Source organism: Lycorma delicatula, chromosome 2 (genome assembly GCF_047948215.1).
Source record: "Lycorma delicatula isolate Av1 chromosome 2, ASM4794821v1, whole genome shotgun sequence".
Classification (NCBI taxonomy): domain Eukaryota; kingdom Metazoa; phylum Arthropoda; class Insecta; order Hemiptera; family Fulgoridae; genus Lycorma; species Lycorma delicatula.
This window is the reverse complement of record NC_134456.1, coordinates 142,509,050-142,528,022: the sequence shown is the minus strand read 5'-3', so window position 1 is coordinate 142,528,022 and position 18,973 is coordinate 142,509,050. Positions and strand designations below refer to the sequence as shown.

Genomic DNA, 18,973 nt, shown 5'->3' with positions numbered 1-18,973 from the left:
GTTAGCGAAAAGACGGGACGAATGGTGCAGCGTCTGCCTAGGTTGCTCTCAAACATCGGCGGACCACGAGCATCGAAAAGAAGGCTATATTCACACGTGGTCAATGCAACACTTCTCTACGGCGTTCCGGCGTGGAGGAGAGCCATGGCCGTGGGGCGCAACAGAAGAATCCTAGAGGGGATATAGCGCCTCATGAACCTCAAGGTGACATCAGCATAAGCCTCAGTGTCGACAGAGGCGGTGCTGGTGATCACGGGGCAGCCACGTCTTCAGCAGCAACAACCGGAGAAACAGATTTTCTAAGTTTGGAAATAACTGCCTTAAATTGTGTCCGTTACCAGGTCTCTTTCACACCATTTGAATGTATCCTGCCCTATCACTCTAATACTTAGAGAGTTAAAATGCCAATATGGCGTTAAAAAAAATATAATTTTTAATTTGCTATATATGTCTTTTAAAATTGCATTGCATTATAATAATCCTCTCTCTCTCTCTCTCTCTCTGTCTGTCTGTCTGTCTGTGTGTGTGTGTGTGTGTGGGGGGGGGCGCTCTCTCTCTCTCTCTCTCTAGCTCTCTCTCTCCCTCTATCTATTTACTTATCTCTTTAAAAAAATATTAAATACGAGTAGAAATATGTTTATTTCATCACTGTTTTTTTAATACGTGCATTTTGTATATTTTTAATATTCTTTTAAAAACATTTGTTCATACATTATGGTTTTTCATCTATGAAAAAGAGTTATTGTACACATAATATTTAGGGTCTGTTGTAGGACAAATGAATTACCTACAAATCTATTATAACTATTGTATTGTTTTTAATTTTTATTTTGGTTTTCCTTTTTTATTATTAAAAGTTTTTGTCACAACAAATTTAGATATTAAAATTAACAACCAAAATTATTCCTGTTTCAAAATCATAACTCCAGTATGCTTTTTTTAAAGTAGGCAACACGGGGAAATCTTGTTGGCTATAACAGTCAATGATGCAATCAAAAATCATTTCAACTCCAAAAATACAAAGTTTTTCAGGATTTTTCTATAAATTTAGTTTTCACACATTAATTAGCAGTAATTTTTAGCCCAACGTATGACAGTCATAATTTAGCCCCCTGTAAGTAAAGAATTTTTTTTCAATACTGAAAGTTGAAAGTATTATTTTTTAAGATTTAAATAAATTATATATTATACATTTTTTAAGATTTAATGTAAATTTCTGCAAGATAAAAAAAGAAGAGATTTAACTTTTATTTAAACTTATTTCTTAAATAAATTATAAAGTTGCATTCTTGCTGACATTTTATGCTTAAATCAGACTACGCTAGGAATAATACCCCGTTTAATATTGTGTTAATAGATTATCTTTTAAGCTTATTTCTTCCATTATTTGATATACTGTATTATGCATAAAGAGATAATACACATGAGGAATGTAAACAGCGGATGTTTTTTCAAGAAGGCCGGAACGGAACAAAAAAATTATGTACAATGTATTCTATTCTCAGTTGAAGGATAAATATAATCCAGCTCAAGACAAATCTTCCGTCGTATAATCCCCATCCTGTGTAGTCCTTGTTCATTTGTAGTTGTTAGTCTCTGCCCAACCTGAAAATGTACGTGTTATAAATATTAGTACGTTAAAATTTTATTGTTTACTCTCCAAGTGTTTAATTTCTTTTTTATAAATAATTATTGTGATAAGTTTTACTAGTGCAAAAAGGTTCAGGATAGATTTTTTAAAGTATATATAACAATAACATTTTAACGTACCTAATACTTCTTTAACATTTAAAATAACTGTTCAATCTAGATAGATTGAACAGTTATTTTAAATGTAGATAGTTATTGTAAATATGTAGATACATATTTAAACTAATTGACAAAAATCTTTACAGAGTCTCCCATCCCCAACCACTAGACCGATTCCACAATTTTTTTTTTTTAAATGAAAACTTATGATCCCTGGATATTTCATCGTTGGTAGTCTGCCTCCCCCCACCGTTTGCACGCAGCGAATATCGCAGCGTTGTCTATTCAAATAATTAGTTATACAACGTTTAATTACGGTGTACGCCTTCATAAATTCTTACAATAATGTAACTAGTGATAACTTATTAACTAATTACTTCTTTAAGCAAACAAATATGTAAAGAAATCGCTGTAAACGGCAAATTTGAGTGTGATTTATTCACCGATTAGGTTTCAACATAGCATTTACTAAATTATTGTGTCATGCTTGCCTCTTGAACGCCTGTCATGTTAATATTAATATTATATTATAGCACAAGAACTAATTTACAAGTTCAATTTAATCAAATTTTTCAGTAAAGAATTTATACCATATTATTGTCTTGGGAAATTTTTAACTTTTTACAAATACTACTGGTAAATTTTAAAACTATTTTAGACATTTTAATTTATGTTGCACCATACAGTTTTAAAATAATTTATTTTAATTTTACAAATACAATACTTTTAATTTTCTAAAATAAAACTTTTACTGAGATACGCTTTATAAACAAGAAAAAAATATTAACTGATTTCAGGATTTATAACGAAATTAGCTATAGAAATATGAAGCCCGGTTTGACAACTGCTTATTACAAGAACTCACATGATATATTTTTTTGTCATTACGTAAAGGTTGCAGAATTTCTGGAAAATATCTAAAACATTAATTATTTGTGTTGTTAATATTATTGTTAAAGTTGAAATATTTATTTTAATAAAACAAATATGATAAATGATCTGAAAATGTTACAGTAGTTGCCTACCTCCAGCATTAAATACTGGAATCTACTTCATCTATATATATAAAAGGTTTTTATATGTGTCTGCTAGAGACTAAAAACCTACTGGATCAATTTACTGGCGCGGTTTTTTGCAAAATAGTCCGCGTTGTCCGGAGATTTAAAGCTATTGAAATCCTCGACCTGACCAGTAAAAAGAAAGTTAGGGATATTTTGACCGACTACTTTGTTTAGAGAGTAGTTTGAATTAAATCCGATAGGTGCTATTGTTTTGCCAATTGGATTTATTTACATTCTGACTTTTATAAAGTGAAAGGTTAAATTTTATGAAGTTCCGTAATGTTCAGTTTTTTAATGTTATATCAAACTTTCAATTGTGTTAATTTAATCTTTATACATATATACTCAAATCTAGCAATAGTAAAGCACTTCAGGATCAGTTAATATTAAATAAAAGGATTGATTATACATGTTGAACAAAAAAGCTTTTATTTTAAAAATACTACACAGAGCTCAAAATGATCTTGCCAGGTATAGAGAGTAAGAGCTCAATTGCTAGAATACACAATGTTAACTAACTAAAAATTTTAAATATATTAACCTTAAAACTTTAACTTCAAAATTCAAATTGTCGAACAAAGTTCTAACTTAACTATATACTTTATCCACTATAATTAGTTGCATAGTTTAAATTAAAAACAGCATATACTTATTAGAACTTCAAGTTATTTACTGCAGGTTTCCGCAACAAAGATATGCATTTTATAATTAATTGTGTATCATTTACTATTAAAGGCAGTGAAATGATGAATTCTGCTGCTTCAGAATAAACATCTCATCGGTTTAGCAATTTAAAATATATTTCAAAGAAAAACTTTTTCTTGGAAATTACTTGAGAAAAAACTTTAATAATTACAGAACATTACATATCTCTTATACTAAACACGAGTATACAAAACTTTTCCTTCAATAAAAATTAGAAACTTTTGTTTTTATTAGTTGCTTTCTTAATTTAAAAAAGTACTACGCATTGATTTATTTTTATTAATAATCTATATTTCACTTTTTTTTTAATTCAGTTTTTATTAATGAAATCGTACATTTTAGGTTTGAAAAATAAATATTGAGCTCTTTTTTTTACTTTTAACTTAATTTATTAAAAGTTATAATTAATCTTTTTTTTTATATTACTGATAATTACAGATTATACGACAATTATAAAATAAATTTAATAGGTAATTACAGTTAAGATAATGGATCAGCGTGTATCAATTTTTGTATAAGACTATCCGTGTTCGTGTATCGTAATGAAGGCTTATTATGGTATTAGTATTATTTGTAATAAAATTACATTATTTTAATGTTATAGTTGTAAAAAAAATATACGAGTTTATTATTGTTAAAATTTTATAGTCCGTTGTTTAAAAGAATAACGGAACGAGTACATTAAAATACATACTTTTAGGTCATACAATATAACTAAATTCGTTTTAACTACGCTTGGTCGGCATTAAATATTTTAGATCGTGTTTTATTATGTTTCGCAGTAATTTTAGTAAACATCAAACAAATTTAATGAGATTCATTTGTATTACACAGATCAATGATTTTGCGTAGGGTTTGCCCTCTTTGCTCGCTCCTGTAAATAAAAAATAAAAACAATTACTCCCGAGGTTGCACGTAATTAAAAACATAATATGAAACTACGCGTAATAACACCATGTTACGTTTTAAAAATAATTTCAATGCCTGATTGAATAACTGATATTTATAAAACAATGAAATTACACAATTCAACGCTAAAAAATAGAGTATTTTATTAAAAAACTTGATGTTTGTTGTGAAAATTAATTATATTTTCCGTAAAAACATTCGGCCTAATTTTTTGACATAATAATTAACAATACTAAAAACCAAATATTTCCACAGCTATAATTAAATGTAAATAGAAATTGCAATTTATATCTTATTACAGCCTCGTGGTAATATGATTACCAGCTGTTGAAGGAGGGTGAATAAAATCAAATATAAAGTATTGATTTGTTTTATGAGATAGACTGTAAAATAACAGCGAATTAGAAGAGGTATATTTTTTTAAACAAAAATTTTCATCTTTATAAAAGACGGGTTAAAACCCTTCAAAAAGTCAGTAAAAATATTTACCTTCAAACAGGAAAACTCATATTAGTATAACCAAATATTACTTTGAAACGGGAGAATCTCGTTATTTGAGATCTAATTTTGTTTCCCTTTATAATCATTCATTTATATGATATGAAATACAGCACATAGTTAATTAAAAAATACATATAAAAAATAAAAACTTTAAAGTATTCTACATATCTTTTTTTTTAAATCAGTGGTTACTGATTTTTAAAAAACTGGTCATTTATTAACTAACTCGTTGTTAGTTTAAATAATTGGATTTATTCATAATTAAAAATGTAGCCCAACAAAAAAAGTGCCGCAAAAAAAAATAATAATATACAAGTTATTTTTTACCGAGTTCAAGTAGAAGGGTACTCAATTCGTTCTGTACGTCCATATATATTTGTCTATGTTTATTGCAAGCCTTGCACAAAAAATTTAAGAAATATCGATGATCAATTTTTTATCGGAAGTAATGTTGAAGTTAACTTTCTTGAAAAATTTTAAGATGTTTTGAACGACGAAATACATCATCTATATACGTAATTAGAATTTTTATTGCTATCACCACTGATTACTATTATTATTGATTTTTGTTATAGCGTAATGATATATAGTCTGATGTTATTGTGATATTCAGAATACTTTTGTGTAAAAATTGTTTCCGTTGCAAAACTACTGTAACAAAATAAGAGATGTGCTATCATTTCAAAGTTCTTACTCCATGCTTTTTAGTAGCCTCTTCTCGTTGTTTCTTTTTGTAAGTTTTTTTTTAGGATATGTTTCTCACCTTTGCGTTTATTGAAAAGAGCTTCTCTTCATTAGAGAATTTATTCTTAGGACTAATTTTATTTTTTTTTTATATAAGTAACAAAAATTAAACCAACTTAAAATAGTACTAGTAAAAAAATAACATTTTAAAATTTCTTTAAATGTCGGTATTAATTATTATGAGGTCGGTATTAAGAAAAAGCAATTTATTGGTTTTTTGTTATTTTTTTTTTTTTTTTGCTGAATGCCCAATTCGGAAACTCGAAAATAAAACTGAATTAGAAATCTATTATATTTTACGTTTTAGTGTATTTTTTTTTAAGTCCGGATTTTATGTGATTATAAATTAATGTTTTTATATAATTTTACATTGAATCTCTAAATAAGGGTGTCCCATATAAAACGCAAGCCATCAATCACTCATCCATGAAATTTCAAAAGTCAAGCTTACTCCCTTACTCGTTACTGAAATGGACTCGTCCAACATCTGAACATCGCGGCGACGCAGTAGAACACTACCGATAGTAACAACAATGCAATCATAACGTTCAGTGTATTGCTAGAGACAAGATGGTGTTTTCGCTAGATGAACGTGTTTTCATTGTTGAGTCGTACTTCAGTACAGCTCCTAACAAAACATCAGTATTAAATTTAGTTGCAAAATTTAGAGAGACTGGTTCTGTTAATAACAAGGAACATAAATGATCTGCTTCAGTGTTGAATACAGATACAGTCTCTGAAATCAAAAACCGATTACTCGCCTCGCCAAATAAATCGATCAGACGTTTGTTTGCTGAAATTAATTTGTCTAAATCAACTGTTCATCGGGCGACCAAACAATTACAATTACGACCTTATCGCATTCAAACGGTTCATCAACTTCTTGAGCTCGACAAAGAAAAACGGCTACAATATTGTCAATGGTTCCGTCGATTTTTGCGTGAGGGAATTAATTCGCTATTTTTCTCTATTGGATTCGTTATTTTTCACAGATGAAGGACAGTTTCATTTGGATGGCTACGTAAACAGCCAAAACAGTAGAATTTGGAGCGCTGAAAATCCCCACGTTTATCACGAAAAACAATTACACCCGCAGAAGTTGGGCACGTGGTGCGCGATATCGCGGAAGAAAATAATCAGTCCTATTTTTTTCGAGTACACCATTAATGCAGAACGATATCAGGATATTTTATTTCAGTTCATTGCACTCTTGGAAGAGGAAGACAGACACTGCTGGCTACAACATAACGGTGCGACATCGCACTACGCAGTTTCAACTTCTGATTTCGTCGAGGAATTCTTTGGTAATCGTGTTATCGGTCGAGGCTTGTGGCCACCAAGATCTCCAGATTTGACTGCAGCGGATTTTTTCGACGGGGTTACCTCAAAGAAAAGCCTACAGCAACAAACCACGAACACTTGAACAATTGAAAGTCAATATTGAACAAGCTGTATTAAATATCCAGCCACAAACTTTGAAAAAAGTTCAAGAAACGCTGTAAAAAGAATGGAAGCTTGTATTCAAGAAGATGGTGGCCACTTACAACGTTTACTCTAAATGTAAGGTAATGGTTGGTAATAATAAAAATACATTTGCATTTTCACATGCCTTTTTATTATTTCAATACCTACCAATATAAGGTTGGGTTGCGTTTTATATGGGACACCCTAAAATCCAGTTAAGTTGTTATTAATTTTGCATAAGAATGACGTTTGTAATCATCGATTGAATGTGGAATACTCCGAAATTCACATACGTTTACCATTCATTAGATATTTAATTTAAGAGAAATTTATGTAATAAATACACGTTACAGTTTTCAAACATTTTAATTGTTTAAAATCGACTAATATAAGATTTTACTTCACGTTACATTATAATTAAATATTCTTATTGCATACTTTTACAACTTTAATGATTACAGTTTAAAGTTACACCATAGAAAATTTAAAATTATGTTTAAAAAAGGTTAATCTATGTATGAATTTAAACAGTTTTCTTCCTTTATTGATCTTTCGTAACTTTAATTAACAATTCTATTTATAAAAAATAAAATTGCTTGGAAATTATATTTCTTTGTTATATCTTAATATATATAATTATCTAATACCAAAGTAGGTATTTAAATAATCCCATTTTTCTAATTTGCCCTCTTTTTTAATACTTAATTCAAATTTCGTTAATTCATAATATTGCGGTAAATTCGTGAAGACAAATTCAATCTTCGCCTTCTAATATGAGACAAAAAGAATATGATTATGACTTATTGATTTTATATAATGATCTCAAAAAAAAATTTTGTAATTTTTTCAGTCGATCACTTTTTGTATCTGATATTGCGAAGGACATGATAAATTTTTCCTGGAGAACAACATAAGTTTTCGTTGCAAAAATGTTTTCATTACATTTTTGGAGATTACAACCAGTTTCTTCCTAGCTTTTTTAATAAATATACACTTCATGTCTGACTCAAATCACACAAATTTAATTTTTAGTTATTTGTGTGTTTATTTGTTACTAACAATCAGCAGTTGCCGGCCTCCGTGGTGCGAGTGGTACGTCTCGGCCTTTCATCCGGCGATCCGGGTTCGAATCCCGGTCAGCCATGGCAATTGCACATACGTTACAAATCATTCGTCTCATCATCTTAAGCAATACTTAACGGTGGACCCGGCGACTGGTTGAAAAAAAACAAAAAACAATCAGCACTTAATTGTAAGGGTGAATAATATAATAATAACTTTTTAATAATTTTATTTATAATAGACAGAGATTATTTTATTGGAGGTCGAAAAACGCTATCGAGTTACCATAGCCCAGACCCTTTTACAGATGTAGGACGTAATACAGCTACTGGTAGCAAATCGTACAAAACAGTTTGGTTTTTATACTGGTAATTCTTGACAGTAACAGAATTTCAAATAAATGTAAGAAAAACATTATGGTTATTTTTTATGGTCATCAAATGGTTATTTTTAAAACCATTTGATGGTAAATAAAGCGAAAACTTTTCAAAACTTAAACTTTACCTTGTGTTAATAGTCTACAAAGAAAAAATTATATTAAATAGAAAATTATTTGATCTCACTGAAAAAAAAAAAATGTTTCAAATGTCCTGTATTACACTGCACCTACTTTTGGAAGCCATCTGGATGGTACGTCAATTATTGTTTAAGACTTTTAGGAGGACCTTTTGCAAGCACGTTGCAAACATATGGGTAAATCTAAAGAACTTGACATTTCAAGTTATGAATGTGAATTGGCCACGTATTCTCCTTTCACTTCCAAATTTTTTTCTGTGGGATACATTACTCAACAGATTATATTTCAGTTCGCACATCGTGGATGATATTGAATGTAAAAATTTACTTTTTAAGTTTTCTCAAAGAAAAAACGGATGGTGAGTTCACTTCCATATCGTGAAATGAAATAATATACTTAAAACTTATTCCTAGCAACTATGTTTACATACGATTAGTTGCATAATTGGTTCTACGTTGCTAAACCATAAGCTTTTTCAATTAGGTATTGTGTTTAAATATGTTTAAATTGTATCATGTTTAAATATGAAAGTGATTTATTTATTCTCTTACTTTATCTGGAATTATTAATCATTTAAACGTAACTAAAACAACAAATTTTGTATTTAGTGTATATAGAAAGACGGGAGGGTTCAGTTGCTATCTAATAATGTTCAGTAAAATTAATTTCTTAGAAGGGTTTGTTTAGATCAACTGATATTTGTATGTTTTGTTAGTTAATTAATTTTATTCTTTTATCATAAAATTATCACAAAAGTTTTTTATTTAAGTAAAAAATATTATTAGATTAAAAAAACCTCAAAAAAATGTAACTTAGTATGAAGTAAGAATTTTTCTTATTAGACATTTGAACTGATTTAATAAATCGACGCTAGAAGAGCAAAGCTTTAAACAGGCAAAGAAAATAACAGAGACTTAATTTCTGTTATATTTACTTCCTACACTATCGTTGCCTGCGGTTTATTAGGTTCAGAAGGGAATAGAAGGACGACGATCGTCTCATGAGTTTGCAATAACCAACTGTCTGCCTGTTTAGATTTACTCTTGCTCAAGCTGGTATGAGTAGGGAGGAACTGTAAGGTTACTGATCTGTGTGCTAATGATACGAGCTGTAATATGTAGCTACCTCAGCCGCAAAATAAACTAACAGTACAATATTGCTACACCAAAGAGAGCTTGGAATTTGATTTTTATAATACATACTGAAAGTTTAAATTACATTAAAAAAACTTATGGTTTTCTATGCTTTTTTCTTCATCCCATACAATTTATTATTTTTTTTTTAAATTTATAATGAAGTTTAAGAAATTAAAAAACGACATTCATTGACGCAATAAATGGGATCAGTATAAAAACAAAATGTTAAAACATAATTTTCCGTGAAATTATAGAAAGTTGTCATAACGCAATAAAAATTATTGCCTATTTACAGTAGGTCGACAGTTTTAAAACAATGAAGTAATTTTCAATTTGTAAATGGTCCTCTAATTATAAAAACGTTAACTTATAAATTATACTTAAATCTTAGGATAAAAAATATTCTTTAAGTATCTATTTTAAAAAAAAGAAGTAATGTGGGACAATAACAAATAAAATATATTCTCTAATTAAATCAATGTATTCTAATACCGCAGAAAATATTCTTTTTTATCTTTTACATAATTTAAATTACCGTCTGCTTCAAACAAAGCTAATTATTGTTATGTAATCAAAGAGTTTAATATTCATTATTTATTAAATCATTTAAGCTCTAATTAACTAATTTTATTAATTATTTACTTAAATTTAACAGTATAATGAACTGCAATAAATGATTAATTTAAAAAAAAGAATAAGGAATATTTAACTCTACAAAATTATTTTCAATGAATATTTCATTTAATCTTTAAATCTAAAGAAGAGTAGATTTAGCCCTAAGCATCTCAATTTAAATTTCTTACAGTTTACATCTATTTTCTGTTTCTTTTAGTTCAGTTCTATGATTTTAAAATGACCCATTACATAGCCTAACAAGCAAATCATTAATTTAACCTAGGAGTAAAAATTCTATTCCTCCAACTCTATTCAAACGTCTCATCGATTAAAGAGTACCAAATAGTCTCGTTGTTTTGATGCTGAAATTAAAATTTAGGCTTTTTTACAAAAAAAAAAAAATATATATTAATAACTTTAAAATGATTCATGATTATAAAATGTCTAATTAGATAAATAATCGGTAATCTTTTTTTAATTGAAATCTAAATAAAGGATTTAACAAAATCTTATTGTAGTTCTCCATAATAAATATGTTTAGCGTTTTTTTTTTTATAAAGAAAAAACGAGTAAGTATTGTTTGGTACAGTATTTTTGCATAGCGGTTTGTGTGCAGAGTAGGAACATCATGAGGATGTGCAGTCAGTCTATGTTTAATTTGAAGATAGACTTCAACCAGCTCCGGTGCCGGGACACGCAAGTCTACTTTAAAATGTTGAAAGCTCTCTTTCAAAGACTTTCAAAAAGAAAGTTCCTGATGATTTTTATGAGTCATCTCATATTAATGAAAAGATCTTAAAACTTACTACTAAAGAAATTCAATAGAAAACATTAGTTCTAAGCTGGAAATATAATGTTCATCACGTATTAAAACCCTCCTTTAAGTATGTCTATGAAACCATTTGTATTCATTTGCGATTTTCGTACATCTCCACTGGACTTCACATACCATTTTGACTCTTTCTTCTATGAAAAAAATAAAATAACACGTTTAAAATTATTATTTTTACGTTAGGCACATAAGATATAGTCAAGTTTAATGAGAAATGAATAATTAAAAATTAGGACTTCTAGCGAAAATATGGCTGTGCAGAAGGATTTGCTGCGCAGGAGTTGTGGAATTTCTACAATGCAGTGCGTGAGAAATGAGGAAATTGAGGCAACTGGTACAGAGATTGATGTTTTGGAGGGAAGACGATTACATGGATTTTTCGGAGAATGGAGGAGTATAGATGGTCTAGGACGATGTTGGAATGAACTCCAAGTGAGAGGAGCAAACGTGGACGACTCTTACAGGCAGTGGATGTCTGGAGTGACAGATGCGATAAAGATAAGGAAAGTTGGCGGGATAGAAGAGTTTGGTGGTTGGGATTCGAGAGACGGCCTTTATTGCAATAAATACTCGTCTGAAAGAAGGAGAAAAATAATTCAAAAATTTATACCTATAAATCCTCGTTTACCTTAGTTACTTTACCGAAATTAAATAAACAAACTTAAAATTGAATTACTAAAAACTCTACTAAAAAATTCTACTTTTATTTATATGATTTTAGCTTTATATCTCAGAAACTGTATAATCAAAAATTATTCAATTTGCTAGAGGTATCTGCATATTGTGGATATTAATATTATTATTTTTTAGTAATTAGATGAGAAGATGGAAAGTGGTTAATAGGATACATCATCTAAAAGGATGTTAGACTTTATAAAAATGTTATTTATAAATGATTATCAAATGATACTGCCAAAGAAATAATAAATTCGAATTTTTTTACTTCCTTGTACGAAGTAAAGGAAATTTACAATTGCGAAATATTTCGGTTTTCAGATTTCAACGGAAATATCCATTTTGACCATCCCTGAATCTATTTTGAAAAGTTTGCGTGACGGCTGTCCGTATCTCGTATAACTCAAAAACGATTAGCCATAGGATGTTGAAATTCTGGATTTAGGACTGTTGTAACATCTAGTTGTGCACCTCCCCTTTTAACTGCAATCGACTTGACCAAAAGTGTCCAAAAAAGCCCAAAATCCAAAAGAATTTGTATTTTAGACTTGTTCTTAACTGTATTATTAACCTCATTCGATATTCAACGATATTCATAAGTGGTGGTTATTTTCATTGGTTCCAGAGTTATAGATTAATAAACGTATAATTCACGTAATATTTGGATCTTACACGGGGAAGGTACATCGGTTCGAATCCGACTTCATTTCTTTTCTTAACTTTTTTTAGTTTAAACATATTGATTTATTAATTAAACTCTGATTGAAAAAAATATATGAAAAAATCAGAAGTTATTAGTGAAATAAAATTTTATATACTTTTCATTTTAATCCTAACTTTTTTACAGAGGATAATAATTATTAATAAATTAATATACTTACACTAAAAAATGTTTTTTAAAATACATGTATATGAAGTCGAATTCGAACCGGTGTGTGCATGGTTACGGATCCGACACGTTCTCACCTACATCAGATAACATCTTCAGCGATGTGAAACAAAATTAATATATAAACTAATATAAAATGTTCATACGGACACCACAAAATAATGTTATGAATGTGGTGTCCACCACAATGCAGTTGTGCAACTGTCAACTTTATTAAATAATCGTATCTTACATTCAAATGAAATACAGCAAAAAATGTGTGATTTAATAGGCGTACAAGGAAGTCATGTGGAGTCCACGTCTGATTTTTTTGAAAACTTTAAAAGTTCTTTAAAAACTTGATGTTTTTTTTACTATTACATTCTGTTAGCTTGAAATTTTTTTCTAAATATAATGAGATTATTGATAAATATTTATAACAAATGGAGGTGAAATTTTTTTTAACGTAATTTTTGTTCAAATAGGGCAAAATTTATTTGAGATTTTTTTTGAAAATAAATTTACGATACCTTATGAGTAATTTTTCACAGGAAGATTTCTGAAATTTTGGTTAAATCATCTATTGTTTAATAAATAAATCTGTACATTTCTTCTTTAAAAATGAAATTGAATATGGTTGTAGTAATGATAAAAATAATTTTAACATTATTACTGTAAAAAGAGTTGTATTTAAACTCTGAGTGAATGCTAAGAAAATTGAGAAACATTGAAATCAGTTTTTTAATATGTTTTGTAAATTCTTTATTTATTATCGTCGACTAATTTTATGTAAGTGAAGAAAACGCATTAATTATGAAGTATACTTTGACTAAAATCAATATATCGAAGTGTTTTAGGCAGCCACTTTACTCTTTAATCAGTAGTTAAGACAGCCTACACATACGTATGAATCGTGACAGAGGTAAATACAAGTACAACATAATCTTATTTACTTAACATAATAGACTTGAATTTCTATCAGAATCAAAGCAAGCGTGTAATATGGGATGGAAACTAATACCGCAAGTGTAACTTGCAGTATCGTCATTGTTATTCATTTAGTTCAAGAGAGTAAGTATGTTCTGCAAAAGACAATGTCTTCCTTGAAAGTAGTTTAAACTTTACTTCCGTTTTTGCAAGTAATTCTCTATATCGGGAACTAAACTTTGTGAAACTTACCTCAAACAGGAACCACTTACGCAACACTATATGCATAAAACATACTTCGCAAATTGTTGAATTTTGAATCATTTTGGATTTTTAATAAAGCAGAGCTGTTGTTAATTAATATAATTTTACAGTTTCTTAATTCATCTATTGCAATTTTATGGTAAATATTTATTTTTCACGATTGTATAAAATTCACAATTTGAATGTGAATTGTGTTCATTGCCGATTAAAATTAAAATTAAGTTTAACTTGATGTTAAGCTTAATATATTTAATTATTTCTTAGCATTGTTATTACATACAACTTAATATCAACTTATTTTTAACATCAGTCATCTGAGACTGTGATCCTCTATCAAACTACTTCCTTGTTATTTTTGCTAGATTACTTTGCTTAATATTTGCTAGATCCAAGATCTTTAAGTAATATTTTCTCTATCCCAATTATAGTTTTTCTAAGTAATTCATATATTCCCGATGGTCTTCCCTTACCAAACAAATTCTGAACCTTAGGTATTGACTGTCTTAAGATAATGGTGACGTAATACGCCTTCCTGATTGCAGAGAAACTCTACAGCAGGCTTTACATTCTTTCTTGAAACTTCATTTTAAAACTGTCAACTCAGTTTTTAACATTCTCATGAACACCATATTGAAAATCTTTCATCCTTTTTATTATTCGGATTTACTATCACTAATATAACATTTCCAAAAAACTAAGTTCCATGCAGTTTGAAGAATTTATTCTTAATTTTAAATAAGCAGATGTCTTTGTTCTAATAATCAAACTGTTAGTTAATATTTTTATAATTTTGTCAGAAAAATACTAAACTAAACACTAAATAGCCGTCAAAACAGACCACGATAAACTAAAAGTAAACAGTCTATTGGTAAACTTTAACTTCTTTTTTTCTTTTAGTAAATTAATAATAAAAATTAACTATATATACGTTCACAATCACAGATAAAATACAAGAAAAAGGGCGTAACTGGGACAGCACAAATGAATAAATAATAGATAGAAAGAACAAGCTTAGGTTGTGTAAAATTCGTTGAATCTTAGTGTTCTAGCTACCTCCAACACGATGCTCAAAATAATACATCAACCCTGATTCACGAAACTCATAAAAGTAACAGCAGTAAGAGGAATATGAATGTAATATTTTTGAAACAACAATTTAATTCTTTATGAATTTTAGAATTCTAAGCTTCACTTGATAAACATATTTCTATTTATAATAAAATTTTATCAGGGAAATAAATATAAATAAAATTATAATTTCATTTTTTCTCTAATTATTTACATATTAATAATTTTATTGAAAAAGAAGAAATAATTGTAAACTGTTAGATTCTAGGTTATTTTGTAATACTCTTAGTTTTCACTAATTGCATAACTAGTTACTTGTTTTTTATTTTTTAAATAATATATTTTTTGCTGTTCTTATGCAACTACTCTTTGATAAATATGACCTACGTACGTGTCCGTATCATTGAAACATTTATCCAAATAAGGTAAGAATTTTTTTTCAGTCTTAGAAATAAGCAGTATTTTTTAACCTCTAGGACCAGTCAGGTATTGCTCCAGAGCATGAAATGAAATTGAAATTTTTGTAGCGTGTGAAAATTCCATGCGTAACCGAGATTCAAACCTGGGACCTCCGGATGAAAGGACGAGACGCTATCACTCGCGTCATAGAGGCCAGTAGGAATGTACAGTTGCCTTTTTTCCTTTTGCCTATTGTATTATGGAAAATAAATCTTAGGTAAACTTAAAATACGATTAAATAATTTTGAACAATTATTGTCAGTCAAATAAAATATATGTAAGAATAAAGATTAAAATACCAATAAAAGCCAATCTTAACTTGGTCGGATTAACAGAATATCAAATTACCGCTGATGACAACTTTTTTAATTGCAGTTCTTTAAATAATAATTACCATTAATTCCATACGGGTTACTGCTGTAACAACCTGCTCTCTCTCCCACATCTAATGGCTTAGACCCGTGAACTATTACGTAGAAATGTAAGAATAAATAAAATTAGTTAAGATTTCTAATAAAACTAAACTATTAAAATTATTTTAGATACCAAAAATTACTAAAGTTATTCTGGACAAGCAGCATATCAGAAATTGACATGTTCTTAAGCTCTTTATAATTGGAATTGAAAATAGCCTCGTTATAAGCAAAAAAAAAAACCTTAATTAAAGTTTAATTTTGTCAATTTGTACGTTGTACCAGAAATTATATCTAATAAGACATACAACTAATCTCATTCCTGTAGATTAAAGTCAAAATTGAGTTCATGATTAGATCGGATTTTACAAAGACTAAATCTATTCATAAATAACTTATGACGATGATGGTAAAATAGCAACTTCATCACGGGAAGCTCATACTGTCCACGACTCGGCTTACGTAACAAAGTCTTGCTCTTGATGAATTGCTATTTTCCGTTTGATCTTGTAATTGGTTACGTTGACCTAGCCCCCACCCCATAGAGAAGTGGCTAGGGAATTTGTTTTGACTTTCCGGCTGGAACGGTGTAGGGGAACATCATGTGCGGTTTGCTTATATCACTATTCAGCAGATAAAAAAATTTCAGCCGTTCGTAAGACCACCTCTTTTAATATTCTACTGATAAACACGTTCTGTTACAAAATATCTCTTTGGACTACCACCCTCTTTCCTACTACAGGTTGTGTATTAAGAATATGATAAGCAGTAGAAAACGTGTTAGTCGTTTATATCATGATTCATTCGTTCTGTCAACATTCACTCATCCTTTCATGTTCTCAGACATTACACAATAAAAAATAGATTAGATCGTCTCTTTTACCACAATATCTTTCACATCTTCTTCATTTTAGTTTTTACTATTAGTTTATTTTTTAAAGCATTTTTTTTAAATTAAATTTCCTGAAGTAAAGAAAAGTTTTTTTAAAAATATTTTTATTTATAGTCGCATCAACAATTAAAGTCATTAGCGACTCATCAATATGTGTATGACGTATGTGTATAACGTGTGCGCTGGAACAGACTCTGGCCGACCAATCCTGAGACGTGTGATTTATTGAAACCCAACCACCAAAGAACACTGATATTCACGATCTAGTATCCAAATCGGAATAAAATCAACTGCCCTTATTAGCATTTGAACCTTATAACTTTCGACTCTCGAAATCAGCTGATTTGTGACGACGAGTTTACTTCTAGACCAACCCGGTGAGTTAATTAAAGATTTATTTAACAATTTTAGAATAATTTTTTATACATTAAGCTTTAATTTGTTTACGGTATTTTGTGTTTTTGTAAGAGAAAATTTGTTCATGTTTTATCGGTCTGTTTTTCTACGATTCATTAAAACTAAACAGAAAATTGAAATTATTCTACAAAAACATTAAATTCTACATTTATTCTCTGGGTAAAATACAAAAATTAAAAATTTATTTTCTCGGTTAAACAAAAATTAGTTTAAAATAATTAAAACACAGCAGAATTGAAAACAAATTTATGCATTTTCAAAGATAGAATGTTGATAGTGTTTTAGACATTTTGAAGCTGTATTAATTTTATAGAATAATTTAGTTCCTTATTTATATAATTATCAGTCCCCTTATTTGACTGCAATTATTTGGATTTTCATCTCGAACTACGACTTACATGGGCGAAACATATCAAATTTAAGCAGAAACAGTTAGATCTCAAGTTTAAAAACATGTACTGGCTGATAGGATATAAATCTCGGCTTTTAGTGGGAAGTAAATTATTGATTTATAAATCAGTTTTGAAGCCTGTTTGGAATTACGGGCTTGAATTGTGGGGTACGGCGTGCAATTCCAGTATCTTACTGACCAGATTGTAAAATTGCTGTGTCGTAATAATAAAAAAAAAAACTTCTGTTTATCTATACAATAAATCAATAGTTCATAACAGGAAGAGAATCATTTATAAAAAATCTTACGTTAAGTACAAAAGTTACATTCGGTTACAAATATCTCTTTTTAATATATTGCCATTTCTCTTCCTATTGGTTTACATCATACAACTTGCTAAAGTAATCATGATTTATTTATTCTATCAATTCAAGTGCAGCATATACTTACTGACATCCAAACATGAAAAAAATAAAAATAGATTTATTTAATGTAATGCATATCTTCATTATTTTTTAAACTATTTTATTGAATTAAATTTAACTGATAAAGATGTTTCAACATATTTATAGATGAAAGAGTATCCAAGTGAACCAAATAATTACTTCTATCTTTTGCAAAGTAACAATAACGTAATCTTTTAAAAATCTGCTGATTATAAGATGTTATAAGGATTAAGCATTGGATAGCACCTGTTGAATCTTTTCTTAACTTACAGTTTTTGTGAAAAGCTTCAACTGGTGATTACAGAAAAATACATTTTTAACCGTTAGGTAAAAACTGCGTTCATCAATTTCTTTCCTTCAACTCGCTTTTCAAGGTATTTAAATAGTAATTTTTTTAATGTTTAAAAAACGAAAAAAAAATTTATTCACGGCACTAAATTTTGTGTGCAATAAAAGATTAATAAATTAATAAAAATTTGGTTTTTATTGTTTTAATTGAATAAGTTCATGATTTACTGTTCGTTAAAATTAGTCTTTTAATTAATTGTTTTGCGAAATATTAGTACCTTCATACCATCAGGATGCTACATCACTTCACCAGTTTACGATCATGAAAGATGGAACGCATTGTTCAGCCATTGTTAGCCATAAAAAAACTACAAAAATATTATTTTCTTATTTTCTATGTTAATCAAACAGATGTATGAAGGGTTTCGATATTCAATGTCAGAACTCTCTGTATGTAAGGTACTTCATATTTAAGTAAAAAAAAAGTACTGTCACTTTGGGCCGTACTACCAAAGTGAGAAATTTTCAAGAATCCTAACCTATGAATTGCATAACGGATTTCAAGTAAAT

The 18,973-nt window shown here is 28.8% G+C and overlaps 1 long non-coding RNA gene across 2 annotated transcripts in view; it reads right to left on the bottom strand.

Moving 5' to 3' along the window:
- Window positions 1-3,990: 3,990 nt before the first annotated feature.
- LOC142319282 (uncharacterized) overlaps window positions 3,991-18,973 on the bottom strand; it is a 29,737-nt gene continuing 14,754 nt past the window's right edge. The window contains exons 2-4 of one of the 2 annotated variants that reach the window (XR_012755162.1): window positions 11,270-11,429; window positions 8,193-8,347; window positions 3,991-4,389 (exon numbers count right to left, since the gene is read on the bottom strand). This is a non-coding gene — a long non-coding RNA (uncharacterized LOC142319282). The remainder of the gene's footprint in view (window positions 4,390-8,192; window positions 8,348-11,269; window positions 11,430-18,973) is intronic. The other variant, XR_012755163.1, reaches the window with a different exon arrangement.